Consider the following 16002-nt stretch of genomic DNA (forward strand, 5'->3'; position numbering starts at 1 on the left):
AGAGTAGTGCAACCACTCGTAGCAATGCATTGCAGTGAGAAAAGAACAAAAGCAGCAGGTTAAACAAGTGTGAATGAGTGGGAAGACACAGTCAACACAGGCTTCATATTCTTTAACTGAACTAAAGTGAGATTTTGAGTTTCTGTCAACAGTAGCATGCTAGGTGACGTTAGCCTCAAGGGCCAGAATGTTTAGTGTTGCTCACAGACTTTGCATCTGTTGTTATGCTCGGAAAGTTAAGTTGAGTTTTTAAGCTCAAGCAGAAAGGCTTTGTAGTTCTTTAACAGAAAATGGCTCCTACAGGCTTCATCTCAAAGACGTCACATACACGAGAACACAGACAGCAAAAGCCAAAACATCTCACAGTGAAAAGAGTTCTCCGATCTGTGCTTTTAATGTGATGTGCTGAGAGACTGTAGAGTTCATGTGTTCGGTTGTAGGTTACACATGTAGGATGCAGCTTCAGTGATGGCATAGTAAGAGTGAGACAGCAAATGTTTCCAGTTAAGAAGCGTTAGAAGACGCACATAGACCTGAAGGAGGAGGATTGATTCCTGCTTCTTCTAAAAAGGATTTTTGCCTATTCTGGTTTGACTTTAGTACAAAGTCTGTCAGGAATGTTGAAATGGATTATTATCATTATATAAAACTGTATTGTAATGTAGTTACAGTGGAAACGTGTAGACATGACATCATGTTGTCTGCATTTGGCCGGCTGTAGTGAGGAATAAGAAAAATACCTCCAAATGGGCACAGAAATGCAGGCTCTGTTGCCAAAAATGTCCTAAACAAAGTTAAGATGTTATTCTTCAGGCGAAAATGTCCGTGTGTGGTAATGTGTGTAGACAGTGTGATTCATACACACTTTCACAGTTTCACGCAGCCTCTCTCATCCACCTGCTGCCCACTTCCCCACATCCATCCACACAACCTCCAGTGCCACGCGCTGTCACCTCTGCCAGCTCACAGGAGTGTATCGGTGTTACAAATAAAGTAGCCGACTGAGTAGTGCCTGTGTTGAGTTTACCTAACGTCTACCTAGCGTTTACCTAACGTCTGCTGCCTATATATGGGCGTTCGTGTACTTGGAGGACTGCTCACCCCCTCCCGCCAGACTGCTCATTTACCCCTCTGGGTGGTGGAGGGAGAGCAAGCGAGTGATAGAGAGGAAAAGGGAGTAAAATGCAGAGAGGGAGACAGAAAAGGCGTGACCCAGACAGACAGAAAAACAGACAGACGTGCACACTCAGACGTGCACTTGTTAGACGTGATAAACTGGTTGGAGTGCTGGTGAATATCAGGCTAAAAGGCCTGCGTAGGATCGACTTTCACGACTTATCTGTGCCAAAGAATTACATCTGCAAATCCACAGGCCCCGAGCCAACCACACACACACACACACACCTCTTCATGGAAATAATTCATCTTTCACTGCACAGTGGGATGTAGTCAGGTGCATGAAGGGTCCAACTGGGAATCATTTGTCTCCTTGTAAAAGTGCAACATCAGGAATTGTTAGTTTTAGGCAGCTGTTGGTTGAAGTGTTGAATCACGAAGGAGGCTTTCTGACTAGTTCATTGACTGCATAAATATGGACGGTGCCTTCGAGAAGCCTTAAACCTTCATTCTCTCTAACGGCCAGCAGGTGGCGACAGCACTGGTTTCAGAACGAAATTCGATTGTATGTAAGCTTATGAAAAAATGACCCTACTTTGCACTTGATTTATTACCTCAGCAAACAGTTTCCAAATGAGTTTACGGTCTTGATCTCTAGTTTCAAGTCTTTTTCAATGCAGCAAGATGTTCATTTTATAAATTATGGTCCCATTTAGAGTAAAATAGACAATAAACAACAGCCATGAATCCAAGCTCCTGCCTTTAAAACGATAGTCTGACATCACAGTAGGTCTGCTGGTGGTGTACAATCGTTATTATACATGATAATCTGATGATTTGGAGGAAGTGCTGGTGCGGTCAGACAATAAAACAACAAAAAATTTTATTTTGATTGGCACTAAAGCTGCTGTCATCGTTTTAGCTAACCTCCTGTCCGTCTTGCAGTTAGCAATCCCTCCCTCCTCTCTACGTCACCACACTTGCACGACTCCTTTCATTTTTTCGAGGCAGCTCTCTTTGCCTCTTTCTTTTCTTCAAACGTTTTTCGTCGCTTGGCCTGTTTGTAGTATAAGCCGTCACTGGGAGTGCTGAAATTGGTAGCTTTCCCTGTTCCACCATTGCAGGTGTACGTACCAGAACAGGAGGATCCTGCTCTCCTGGAGTTCTCCGTCCTGATCGGATAAAGTGGGCAGGGATACCAGAAAATGTCTTTCCTCTTTTACTGCATGAGGAAGGGAGACGTGCTGCTGACTGATTCCTGACTCATTGTCGGACCAATCTGTTCCCACAAATGGGCTTTTCTGTCTCTGTTATGATTGTTGCTGGCCTAATCATATGTCAAAACCTCTTCATTACAATATCAGAAAGCGATGCCTTCCTCCTTATCAGTGTCTAAACATAATTATTACTTAGCAAGAAATGTATCAGTTTAAAGTTAAGTGGTAGCTGATATAAAATTAACAGCACTATAATGTGTTACAGAGAACTGACCCTGAATCTGTCCCAAGTGATCCAGTCACATCTGTCTTGAATTCTTGTGAAACAGCCACAGTCGCCACTCTAAGCTCTTATAAAGTCTTTGTGACTGTATTTCACAACATTTGGTGGATCTGAAACTGTCTCGTTTGGTTTATGGTCCAACATTTCTATTATTGTAACCTAGTTGCTTATGTCACATGGTAGGATAGTGTGCCATGTAGCAAAATGTAATGTAAACACTGGCCATGGACCTATCTTGAGCCACAGTTGTTACAGATAATACACGCTGCAGTCTCTATTTGTATCCACTTTAGCTAGGAGTCTTTGTCAGATATTGAAGTTTTCTGCACCTAGCAGTGCTGTTGCAGGTCTTCCTGATCGTGTAGAAGGATTGAGCTGTTTCACCAAAGCTTTATTAGCAGCTGTTTGCAATATGAGTGACGAGCCAGCGTTGAACAATGTCACGCAGGATGACATGAGGAGGCTGACATGAAAAACTGCGGCGGACTAACCAATAACAGCTTTCTTTATGTATACGTATGTGTATATACATATGTATATACTTATAACTTTTAAGTTAAATCCTCTATTTTAAAGGTCCAGTGTGTAAAATTTGGAGGGGGATCTATAGAGCCAAAGTCACTTTGTATGGTAGTGAATGGAGAAAGACAAATAATTTTTTGATCCCGCTTGAGTTGTGCCATGAATTACATATATGATGTTTGTCAATTTAAAAGATACATTTTAACTAATGAAGTAAACGACTCTGAAAATATGTAATTATAAAGACTACACAGCCAACAGTTGCGCTAGTGACGTAGTTTAAACATTTTAGAGCTGGTCCTGTACAGTATGTTAGCCTGCTGACAGAACTGACAAACTCTACTTTCACTTAATGACGCGAGGTGGCGGCCATGTTGGTGTTGGTGTCATATGTATATATATGAGTGGTTTAACACAAAACTAGATTGGTACAGTAGCCAGAACGGACGAACCAAACGCTGGCTCTCTCTCTCCGAGGGAAGGGTGAGGTGAGGGTTGTTTTGTTGGTTGCAATCTGCAACTTCACCACTAGATGTCACTAAATCCTACACACTGGACCTTTTAACTGATATCCCGACCCAAACATTTCAGTGCAGCTGGTCGTGTGGTCCTTGAGGCTGCAGACTACCATGTGTTGATTATAGGCTACGCCCTGCTCAGGACAACAGATGGGTCAGCGATGATAGTGACTAACAAAGAAGTATTGTTAATGACATGAAATGAGAAAACAGAGAAAAAAACACAGAAAAAGAAAGTGGGGGCATGTCCCGATGAGTAGTGGTTCAGCATGTGGAAGACCATTTAAATGGAAGACGGTGAGCATTTGCTTAAGTGGCTTAATTAAGTATTTGAGGTAGAATTACATCATGATAACATGGGAACACTTACAATTCCCAAAAGTGTTTTCTCCTCTTGCTTTCACATAGGAAAAGAAGACTATACCAATAGTATATAGACAAAGGGACATTATAACACAGGTTTTATACCACAAAAAGCAGCTGAGGACTGTGACATCGGATGAATTATGCTGTACGATGTCGCCCGTTACTAGCAGGCCCCTTCCCATGACTCATAACGACCCTCGCCGTGGAGGGGGGAGGCTTCTCTTCCACGGAGGGTTGAAACAACACAGAAAGAACAGCGCCTTACATAAACACTCAGTACTGTAACGTACAGAAGGGGCCATCCATCAGTGTGCAGCGAGGGAAAAAAAGAGACTGAAAGACGTGAGGGATACAGGAAAAAGCTGGGTTAGGAGGTCATACAGAGAAGAGTGAGAGGCCGGAGAGTTCAGAGCACTTTATGTGTGCGTGTGTGTGTAAAAGATCAGCAGCAGTGTCTTGTGTCAACTGTGAATCCCCGAGTTCAAAAAGTGAGGTTTAGGAAGTGATTGAGTGGGAATGTGAGAGTCACACATGCTGTGCTGCGAGGCAGCATAAATCAGAAGGTAATTTCTCTGTGAGGTCAGAGATAGGATTTCAGATATGAGGACATGAAAAAGAGACAATCTTATTTCCTGCCAAGTTTCTCCACGTATGTAAACGATGGAGCGTGTGCGTGTCTCGCCGTCAGATGTTTTGTGTTGCGCTTTCTGTAGGCAGACTGATGTAAGTGGAATGATGAGGTCAATGCTTCACTTCATGCCAGACATCCTTTGACATGACACACATACACAAACACACACGCCTCACACTTTGTATTCCTAGAACACAACATTCATGCAAACTAATGCGTGTTTGCACATGCAGAGGCAATTGTGATATTAAAAATACTGTTAATACTAAGTAGATTTTAGGGCCCTTCACGGTACATTTTGTATAATTTCATGACCTTGTCAACAACCAATTTGTGTCAGAGAGTGTCATTCCCAGGTCATCAAATACAGATGCTTTCATTTGATGGCTTTCTTTCTCCAGAATCACCTACTGTACCTTAAATAGACCAAAGTCACAACAATGAATCGCTGATATTGGAAACTCATCTGTTCACATAATTAAACTCAAAACAAGTTTAGTAACTTGTAGGTCTTTTTGATGTATTTTTTTGGGCCATCTCATCGCCACATCCCAGCAATGTAAATCTCATGATAACTTAACATTGTAAACTATAAAGATGGCCTCTGTTGCCTAACAATCTAAGGATGATACTCCCTTCTTGCAAAAGACAATTGTATCATTTTATTCTTGAGCTCTGAAGTTGAATAACATTTTAATGGTGGGTATCTTTAACCTCTCAGGCTTGGTAATAATAACCTGTAGTTCTAAAAAAGGGATTTTCTTTAAATGGGAAAAACGTCTTTTATGACAGATGCATAAAACAGGAAGTGAGCAAAGTTATGCAGTTGATTTATAATGAATATTACTGATAAAGGCGGATTTTTTTCTGAAATTATTTCTTATCTTAACAGCCATTTAAGTACAAAATGAATGGTTTGTATTTCCCTCCACCGTGGCTCCGCACCATCGGATACTTAAGGACCTTGAAAAAAGTATCTATCGAATCATCAGAGGTTTTTCTTTCCCAGTCATCATCTCTCTCCAGATACAGTAGGCCACTTCACACCGCATGTTGATTTTGTTACTCTACCTTGTTAATATTGGACAGAATTGTCGAGATAAGAGATGGTTTTCTAAAATTTCAAGAACTTTTACACATAAATGGCTGTCAAATTACATTTAAGAACTTGCCAAACGAGATCATGCAACAATGATTAAGCCTGTTACTGCCAGATAAATCCCATTTTTTCTCATTATACCAGAGTTTCAAATCTGGAGCCTGCGATAACAGTCCTGCACTTGAACACCGGTATTTGTGTAATTACTTTCACTGCCAGGGGCAGACAAAAGTCCCACACTGCAGGTTTAAATTAGACAAAAAGTTACATTTCTTCTCTTAAAATACAATTTTTGCTTTCGTAGTTGTTGCTTTGGCATTGTAAATGTCTGTTTGCCATGCCAATGAAGCCAATTTGAATTTGTTTACTAGACGTTTAACAAACAAAATATGTTGTAGTTAATGCTGATACTTCACAATGCTTCATAATGTGTAATTAAAAACACTAAAATCATCTTTGAAGTAACTCAATCCTCAACACAAACAGCCTGTGTTGCTTCTTTTCAGCCTTCTTCACTTTATGAACTCCTGACCTCTTCCCTGGTTCACCACATTCAGTGGCAGACGTTTATATAGCAGAGTTTCTTCAGTGCCAGGACTGTAATCCATCCAGAGTCATGCCTGGGTCAGGCCTATAGCACACAAGTCCAAACAGATTTAATTGTGACGCCACATCACAGCGACAGGAACCCCCATCATGCAATGTGAGGTCATTCAGCTCTCCGTTTAGCGAGGATCACCCAACCGAGGACCCCGACGATGAGTCCGTCTCTGTCATCACTTCGACATCAGGGTCGAAGTGACCAGATGGAGGCAATTTGCACGAGTAAATCACCTCATTCTCCTGCTGACATCATCAGAGGGTGACAATTAGACAGCATGCTCATCTATCTTCTTGCCGGTTTTACACTTGCGAATGTGCACGCTGAAAACCTGACGAGACCCCTGCTGATGCAGCTCACATCCATCCATTGTCTTACGGAGCTGTCTGCAGTTGCTGAGAGATGATGATGATGAGTTTGGTGATGTGACGATGACGAGGTGCGCGATCTGTAATGACAGCGTTCAGTCGGCACGTGTGTGTTGTGTGTGTTGTGTTTGTTGTGTGAGCATACAGCGTGTGTGCTTGTTTCTGAGGTCGTTTCAACACCAAGCATGTTGAAATGGTTTATATTAGTCTCTCCCTCGGCTCTCTGCATTTAGTCAGGTGCTAAAAATGCCAATCAATCTGTATCGACGCCACCTGAAAACACAACAGCTCTTGGTCTTGTTCCAAGCGGACTGCGGTGCAGCTCATGAGCAGTGAGAACATAATTGTACCAGCTACAGGAAATTGCCCTCAAACTCAACGTTTTAATGCCATAAGGAGGCAGACTCTGACATCTGATAGCCAGTTATTGCTCATGCTGGAAAGTTGAGTGTAAAAGTGATTCATGATGCTCATATTAATCTTTTTTTTTACTTTATTTTTTTGCTGCATGTTTGTACAGGGTACGAACACCGAGGAAGGTTAAAAAATCACGAAGAGGTCGGAGACGCTCGTCATGCTGCAAGATGACAGGTGAGTAACACACCTCCAGAAAGTGCATGTTAGTCCAGTTTTGATCTGAGATTGGACAATGAGGACTTCAACTATATAACTGTAAGTGTGAGTGCAGTTTATGAAAGAGGGAAGATGACAAACGGTGTCGGAGGTCCCAGCAGGAACAGATGAGTATTGTTTCATTAGGAGAGGGACACAGATGGACGCTGGCCAGTTGATGAAGAGCCCACTTGGAGCTCTCGCCACCTCCAGTGTGAATGATGACCTGCTGCTTACTTATGTTAACAGCAGAGTGACGAAACATTGACAGAACAAGGACACCGACACACGCAAGAGTGAGAGAATTAACACACACCTGGCATAATTCATGTACCGTACAGATAACAGTTACAGTATCTGAAGTCGCATCGAAGCTGCACTTTTAGAAATTAAGAAAGAAAAACTAGAGAGTCTGTTCATTATTTATTATTGTGTCAGTTTGTTCTGCAGCCTCAAGCATTCAGCCAATATGAGACCACCAGATGTCTGTGAACATGCTTTTTTCATCAAGCTTTGTTTTATTTCAAAACAAGGAACACATGTCACCAAACGCTCACAGCACTGAGGTTGTGCTACGTATGTTTACGTATGACAGGACAACAACGATCAGATCATAAATAAGACCTCATATACGTCATCAATCAATAGCATATTATAATTCATACTATACATAGTACATGCTGGAGCATGAAGTGCCCCAGTGGAGAGAAACTACACACAGTAAATTAAAAGCAGAAGTCACTTGAATCAATCCGGCCCTTTATTTTGTTGAACATATCCTTGATTCATCATGCATCCACCAAATCCCTCTGAAACCTCCACTCTCCGAACACAGTCCCTTCAAAATTGCACACCAGCGCAGGACATGCATGATCAGGCCTTAGTTATTAACACATACAGTTAATACCCACAATACTGTGTGTTAACCAGACCTCTGATGTTTCATAAGGCAACCTAAAACTGCACTAATTGTATATGTCACTATACAAATATAGTATATTGGGGGTAGCTTACCTGCAGCTCTTAAGATTATGTGGCTCTTTCTTTCACATCCTGTTGTGTTAGGCCCTGATCACACAGAGACTCGTTGTTAAAGGTGTGGTCGCTCCAAAACGCAGCGGGATGAGCCTGGCTGAGTGCAACTGGCCATCATATTTAATTAATATTACTTACTTCTAGAAAAATGTAGGCAAGGTGCAAGAGATGAGCGCTCACCAGGCGCCCTGTTCCATAGGAAGCAGATATTTGCAAAAAATGAATGAAGCTAAAGAGGTAAAACATTACATATATTGTCTTTGTATTGTTTTCAATTGAGCATATGTCAAAAAGCAAAAAGCCTGATATTTGTCGATGCTCAGTGTGGTAAAAAATGTCTTCCACTCTTTACTGTACATTTAACCTTCAGTGAGACTGAAGCATCGCCAGCTTCTCAGCTTTGAACAGTAACTTGACCAAGTCACACTGTCCATACGCTTATCTTACAGTTCATTCTCCTGTGATTGTAACTGCTGACTCTTTTCACTTGTACACTAACCAAGTGGCAAGTGTCAGCTTCTTATCCCCTTGATTAATGCTGTCTAAACGCCACCGCTGCAGTGGGCAGGTGGCAGAGCTTGTGGGTCCGTCACATGTGATGTTACACAGTCACGCCGTCTCTCACCATATCATATCCACTGGGATTCAGCACATTACTCACATACAGCACATACATCATTTATGCACAAAGGCCCACTTGAGACATTTTAGTTGGCATTGAAACCTGTTTCGATTCCTGTTTTATTTGTTTTCTTAACTACTGTGAGAAAGATATAATGAGACTTTACGTTTGATGGGAGCACATTAAAGAAAGAGGCTTAAATAAACGAGTCAAATGTGACTGAAGTGAGAAACTCTTGATACCAAATGAATGTAACGTGGTTAATGTGGAGCAGGAGCGCCGCAGCTTCAGTCCTACTTGGCACCTTGGCAGACAGGGGACAGCTGCAGTGTGTTCGCACTGAAGGAACGCCTGCGTCACCTATTTTAAAAAATGTGCTGTGGGAATATGTGTGCCTCCATGTATGCTTAGTGGTAATGTCACAAAGAAAATGATGAAGAAAACGTCTTTAAACATAATTCTGGGTAACATTTTACTTGTACCCTTAATCTTTACCGTGACATTTTATTGTCGTGAGTAAAGGTTTAGTGAGTGCTGTCAGTGTAGAAGAAGCAGATTGGCAAAAACACAAAGGCTGCTTTTGTAACATTTTACTGTATCATTTCACAGAAGTGCTCTATGTCATTTTCATTTGACGGATTACTTTGTCCGTCATGTCTTCTGCTGCGTCATACCTACATTTATTAAAACGTTTATTTATTCACAGGACAGCACGCAAAATGACGCAGGCATCGAAAGTCACTGAAGGCGCCTGACTTCATCCCTGATGTCTGTGAAAATAATCTTGAAATTAACAGCGTACAACATGGTGACATCATCATCTTGGGACATGGGAACAGTGACTACGTTTACAGCCACAAAATATTCTTCTTGCCCTTATTCCAAAAAAGACAAATGGCCCATTAAGCTGTTTACATGGCTGGTGTAAATTAATAGTCCTGTTTACATGGAGCCGTTACATGCTCTAATTATCGAAAGCAGCCTCCCTCTTTCATTCGTTCAGTCTTTTGTGATAATGGCGCATATTCAAAACCCTGTGTAAGAGTATTTGTGTTTTTCCTTCTGACCAGAAATGCAACCTTACTCCAGCCTTACAAACTGCTGGCTAAGCATCGCCCACACCTGACCATAAACAGGTAAGAGGTCGTGTGCCGCAAATTGCCGTGAAAACCCTGATTGAGATGCATTTTCCAAATGTGCTGTATACACGTGTAAAGAATGCTGTAATGTAGCCTGAACAATTGCCAGCATGTATTGTGTGAACTTGTGGGAAAAAAACACCTTTCTACTCCTTCAGCATATGCTATCAGCTGCCGTCAGAATTGTAAACTCTTTATATTTAGATCTCAAATGTTATACTCTGAACAAAAGCTGTGCTTCATATCCATGTTGATCTCTGCCATTTATACATACTAACTGTGTGAAGCTCACAACATGTTGTGGTTATTCTGTTTTGTGGCACTGAGCAACTATCCTCTCACCGTTGCTCTTTTTTGTTGTAGCTTGTTTGACATGTGTTTTCATGTCTTTCCTTAAGCCTTCCCCCTGGTCATATACAATGAGTTTTTGTAGAGTTTGTACATTTGTACGCACAATTTAGGGAGTAGTATAAGTAGATTTCGTCAATAGAGTGAAAAACATAAAGTATAGCTTTACATATAGGCCTAATAGAGTAACTGAATTAAAATTAAAGTGACTTCAATATTTTCAAGAGCATCAGCTGCCATATTTTTTTGATGCTCCTCTTACAGGCCTCACAACATTAGCATCTGTGTGTGTGTGAGCCAGACAGCGTCTGGCTGTCAAAGTGAAAGGATGTTGCCGTGTTTGTGTGTGTGGGATAACAACACCACTGACCTGTGCAATGACTACACCACCGCAAACACAGTAATTACGGTAATTACTGCGACTATGCAGAGCAGAGAGGGATGTGTTGCCTCTATAAAGTTTGGTTTACTGAGGCATCTGCCAACAACGTGAGAGGAAACATTGAAAAGGAGAAATATTGCTTCAAAAGCATTAGTTGAGCTATCAGGAGTGCATGAAGAGAAATATAACTTACAGCAACATTGGAGTAAAGAGTAGGAAAATATGAATGTGCTGTAAAAACCTCTCATCAGTGCCTCTGTTAGCGCACATAAAATATGTTTACATTGGTTTCACCCCATCAGTTAGTGTTCAACAGTTATCATCAACAATTGGTTGGTTGGTTTGTGCAGAACAAAAGGAAGATACGAAAGGAAGTTCAGCTTTATATGATGTTATTTGACCAGAGTTGAGAAAGTTTGTTCTTTACCCAGAGGGCCAATGAACAAAGGCAATCATGTAACTAATGATGTCATTAAAAAAACTGGGTTAAATTTGTGCTTTCGAGACTGGATTCATAGCTTGTCACGATGACTTAATGCAGCAATTACAATTATCTCTTTCCAGTCTGATAGTCAGAGCGTTGGCCTACAGGAGATTGAGAGCATAAACATAAAACTCACTTGTCTTCTGCACATCGATGTCTGTGCTGTGCAGGACTGTGTGTGTCAAGTGTGTGTGTGTGTGTGTGTGTGTGTTGCCAGTGCATGCCACAGCTATGACTCCAAAGTGTCTGATCTTTGAATTGCATCCAAAATGCAACAGGAGAATTTAATCACTTTGCAGCGAGGGAGAGAGGGAGCGAAGGAAAGCGAGAGAGATTGAAAGGGAAAAAGATGGAGTGGAGAGAGAGACATGAGACAATTGGACCGAGCTGCCACTCAAGACTTTGGCAGCAGGATTCATGAGCTCTGCTTGTGGCGCATACCTGCGATACGTCCTCTCCTCCTGACCATACATAGAATCAGGCACAATCAGACAGCCGTGATATGAATACTGAGTTGAGACATTTTGGCAGCAGAAACTGTGACCTAAATGCTGAAACTATGAGCAGCGCTGACGGGTGTTTCTTAGAGGCAGGAGAGAAAATAAAACTAATGAAGTTACTGTAATCTTTTTATAGACTATCTGAGCTGTCTGGTCGGCGGTGCCATAAATCATGAGATGGTGACACAATGCCTTTAGTTTGATGTACAGTGTTACTGGTACAGTATACTCAGCCAGCAGTGGCCATGGAGATGCTTTGTTGTTATTGCTTTTAACATTCGGTTTCCTAGAGAGTGGAGACACTTGAGTAGATTTTTTGACTTTGTTGGATGGATTAAAAAATGAGCTCAGTTGTAAACGTCATCGAGTGAATGAGAAAAGTCACATAAACAAACAACAATCGTCAAGGTTTAAAAAATACTGGACCACAACCAGGATCTGTTTCCCAACAGCATGCTTTATACTAAATAATCCTATTTTGAGTATTTTCTTGCTTTGTGCTGGAAAATCACCCTCAGTTGCCGGTTCATTAGGTGCACCCAACTGAAACCAACGCGGTCTCATACGTACCTTCATGGAGGTTATGGTGTTCAGTTTTGGTTTAGACTCGTTTAGAGAGGTGTGTTCAACTTTATAGTCACTTTAAAAGCTGTAGTTTGTTTGCCTTGCCTTACCCTACCTCTACTGTGTGACTTCCATCAATCATTTTAAAAATACCTTGAAAAAAATCTTTTTTGACTTTTCTTCACATGAGTTTGTCAGTGATTGAAAGAGATTTGCCTCACACGACTTATCAGAGACAGTTTGTCACATTTTAAGATACTGGCAAAAAGATGAATGCCGTCTTTGCAACACATAACAAGGGGTTATCAACTCAAACGTGCAGTCCAACATGGACAGATGACTGCTCTAGATTCAATAACCACACAGAATGGAAATGTCTGCACGGCACAATACGACCCAGCTGTTGGCACTTAATTAAAACGTTTAAACTTTCCTTTAGCAATCATTGCTAATTCAGGTCGAACAGGCTGCCTCCCCAAACATGCTTCATGTTTGGGGAGACTTTACGTTGTCTTTTCATCACTTGTTCAGAGATAGAGCTCAATTATCTTGTGGAGGTCCCAGCAGACTCGAGCCAAAACCATGACCTCACTGCACTGTGGGAAATATATGTGGTGTTCTACCTCCATCGCTGTTTAATTCAATCATGTTTTTCATGTACTGATAGGGATTCACGTGGATGTGGCTGGGATTCCCAGTGACTCTTAAAGGTACACTCCTCTGAAAACATTCGTTTGAGTTTCAAATACCTTACCCTGGTGGGAAAAGGTGGCGGTGAAGTGTTTGTATGTTGCCCTTTTGCAGAGAATGAAGCTGAGATCGGTTTGGAGTCACAACTGTTACAACTGATGCCAGAGGCGACCCCGATTAACTGCAAAAAATGTACCGAAACATCCACAGAAACCCACATTAACATAAAAAGTATTTTAGTATTTTATTTTACTGATTAGAGCCACTATAATCAATATTTTCTACAGTAATAATCAGAAGAATAAACATTGTCTGTTCACCACCTGATCACACTGTTTGTATTATGCAAAGACAAAAATACTTTATTAAGCCAATCAGATTATTCAACCGTGAGTTATGAATTGCAAATATGAACCATATTACTGGCCCGACATCTCAAATCAGAGGGATTTACGGTAAAAAGCCTGCTCCACACGCTCAGAAGTATGACACACGGCTCAAACAGGAATCTCATGTGTTTCAGGTATTGACAAGGAAATCACCTACGTCAAACCACATAGTCCCATTATGAAGCCTGGACCGGACCGAGTGACGCTCCATTGCGAGGGAGTATTCGCTTACAACACGCACTGTACAAGGTCAGGGGGCTGGCAGCGGAGACAGGAAGAGATGAAGTCACTGCCCGGGGAATATCTCTGAATCCCTCCCGACTTGGATATTTAATTTACAGCACATTAGCCAAAGTGATACCATATTGTTACCTCTGACCCACTTTAATGTTTAATTTGTCTTTGTGGTAGAACATATGGCACCGAACACGACTCTGGTGCCGTTACATGCAGGGTGACATAACTCAGCTGCCACAGTGTCGCACCTAAACCCCAACCCCACTTTGTTAGCATAGCCAATGTGCTGTATGTGAAACCTGCTGTTTGTTGACTCGGATATTTTAGATCATGCGGAGACAGAGACCAATGTAAGGCCTGAGACAGCAAAAACTACACTGTTAATACTAATACTACTAATAACACCAAAAAATGATTTAGTTTTTTGCCTTAATTTCATAGAGGACAGTAGAGAAGTGACAGAAATTGATAGGAGAGAAAGGAGGGATGGCAGAGTTCCATGTGTTCAGCATCCCAATCCCCCAATCCTCCTAGACACACCAGCTACAACAACTTGTAAGTCCATCACCGATGGCTGGCAATCATCCACTACTGAGCCCTGTACCATTGTGATATCGTGATGTAAAAGGTGCCCCACCTGAGAGCACAAAAACGTAGTGTGTCCCCTCAGAGTTGCTGTAAAACAGAAGTTGGTGAAGTGAAAATTAAAAGAGGTTTGTTGTGGCTCAATGCACAACATTATGTCTCCACTTCCTGTTTGTTTTCGTACGCTGGTGGCAGCGGTGTTTCTTTTCTGCGGGCCACACTGTGTGTTTCTTCCAATTTTACCGTTGTTATCTACATTTTCTTTATTGTTACTTTGCAGAATGAGATTTTGAAAGCAAAACATGATTGATGATATGCCTACAACATGATGCATTATTAAAGATGAGGCAATAGGTAGTAGTTATAGTTTATTAAAAATGCTAAATCAAAGTGTTGCTGACACATTTATGTATCAGAAGTTATAATCCAAAATGATAATATATGTAGAATGATAATAATAAAGGTCCTAAAGGATCTGAATACATCTTCCACCAATGTCCAAAACACTTTAACCTGCAGCTAGAAAATATATGTCAATATTTACTTATGTGTGTATTTTCAGTTGATTTTGCACACATTTAACATTTGTGATAACCGAACTGAATATACAAAATCAACACAAGTAACACTACATTAAGACGCTCTCTATATCCACCGTACACATGTATATAGAGCTTGAGATTTTGTGTCTGAAAATTAAACATAGGTACGTCAGTGACAGCGACTACAAAAGAGCGATAGACAAACAGACAGGGAGCATTATTCTTTTCTCAGCATGTGATCCACAAAAGCTGTATATTATTTGGGCTAATACTATGATTTATGCCCCCGTCCCTGAGGACCCAGAACTCCATGTTGATGTAATCCCTTAACGTCTGTCAAGGCACAGAAGGAGGCCTGTGCACACCAGCATAAACACAGCACAGGGACACACTCACCTCACATTCACTCGCATGCAAAATATGAAATAAACAGTCACTTTCAACTATTACCACGAGCCGTGACAACAAATGTTGTTAGAGGCAGGAGAGTGAGAACATACTGCAACTGCGATTTGTAATAATCTGCATGATGGAAGTTTGGTGTGAAGGCCAAGGAAAAGACAGGATGTCATGTGTTGTGGCAGTGTCACACCGTCAAAGAGTGGAGTTTAGTGACAGTTTAAATTCTCACCTCTGACAGGTAGGAGTCATCATGCATATTAATCAAGACATTGCCAAACGTATATATGCTAAATTGAATGCACCATGACGTCCTTGTGTGTGTGTCTGTGTGACAGAAGACAGCAGAGAGCAGAGTACAGATTATAACTATCACTATTTTGGTACAAACATTTACCCGACAGTTTGGCAGATAGTCCTCCGATATTTACTTTTTAATTTCTTTACTTTCAAAACATCTACGTTTTGACGCCTAATTTTGACGGGTCTAAAGGGTTCAGAACAAAACAATCAAACCCAAACCACAAGCTTAACAACGCTTTGTTTTTTTGGCTTTGTGAACTCCCTGTCCGGACCACATGCCACGCGCCGCCACTTGCCGTCTCGAAGGCGAATCATCAGTGACTGGGGTTAAACCAACACTTCGGCTGTAATGAGCAGAAAAAAAGATGAAAGAAAGTGCACAGATAGTCTGAGACAGACAGGGCCTGGAGGATAACCATCTCTGCCTAATCATCACCAGCTCTGTTTGAA

At 41.4% G+C, this 16002-nt stretch overlaps 1 protein-coding gene across 1 annotated transcript in view; it reads left to right on the forward strand.

Moving 5' to 3' along the window:
- mrps17 (mitochondrial ribosomal protein S17) overlaps nt 1-16002 on the forward strand; it is a 30485-nt gene that overhangs the window by 7375 nt on the left and 7108 nt on the right. Inside the window, exon 3 of the mRNA XM_084374272.1 lies at nt 7242-7312. The gene's annotated coding sequence lies outside the window, so the exon portion shown is untranslated. The remainder of the gene's footprint in view (nt 1-7241; nt 7313-16002) is intronic.

The sequence above is a fragment of the Pagrus pagrus genome (genome assembly GCF_965226575.1).
Source record: "Pagrus pagrus genome assembly, chromosome: 14".
NCBI classification, from domain to species: Eukaryota; Metazoa; Chordata; class Actinopteri; order Spariformes; family Sparidae; genus Pagrus; species Pagrus pagrus.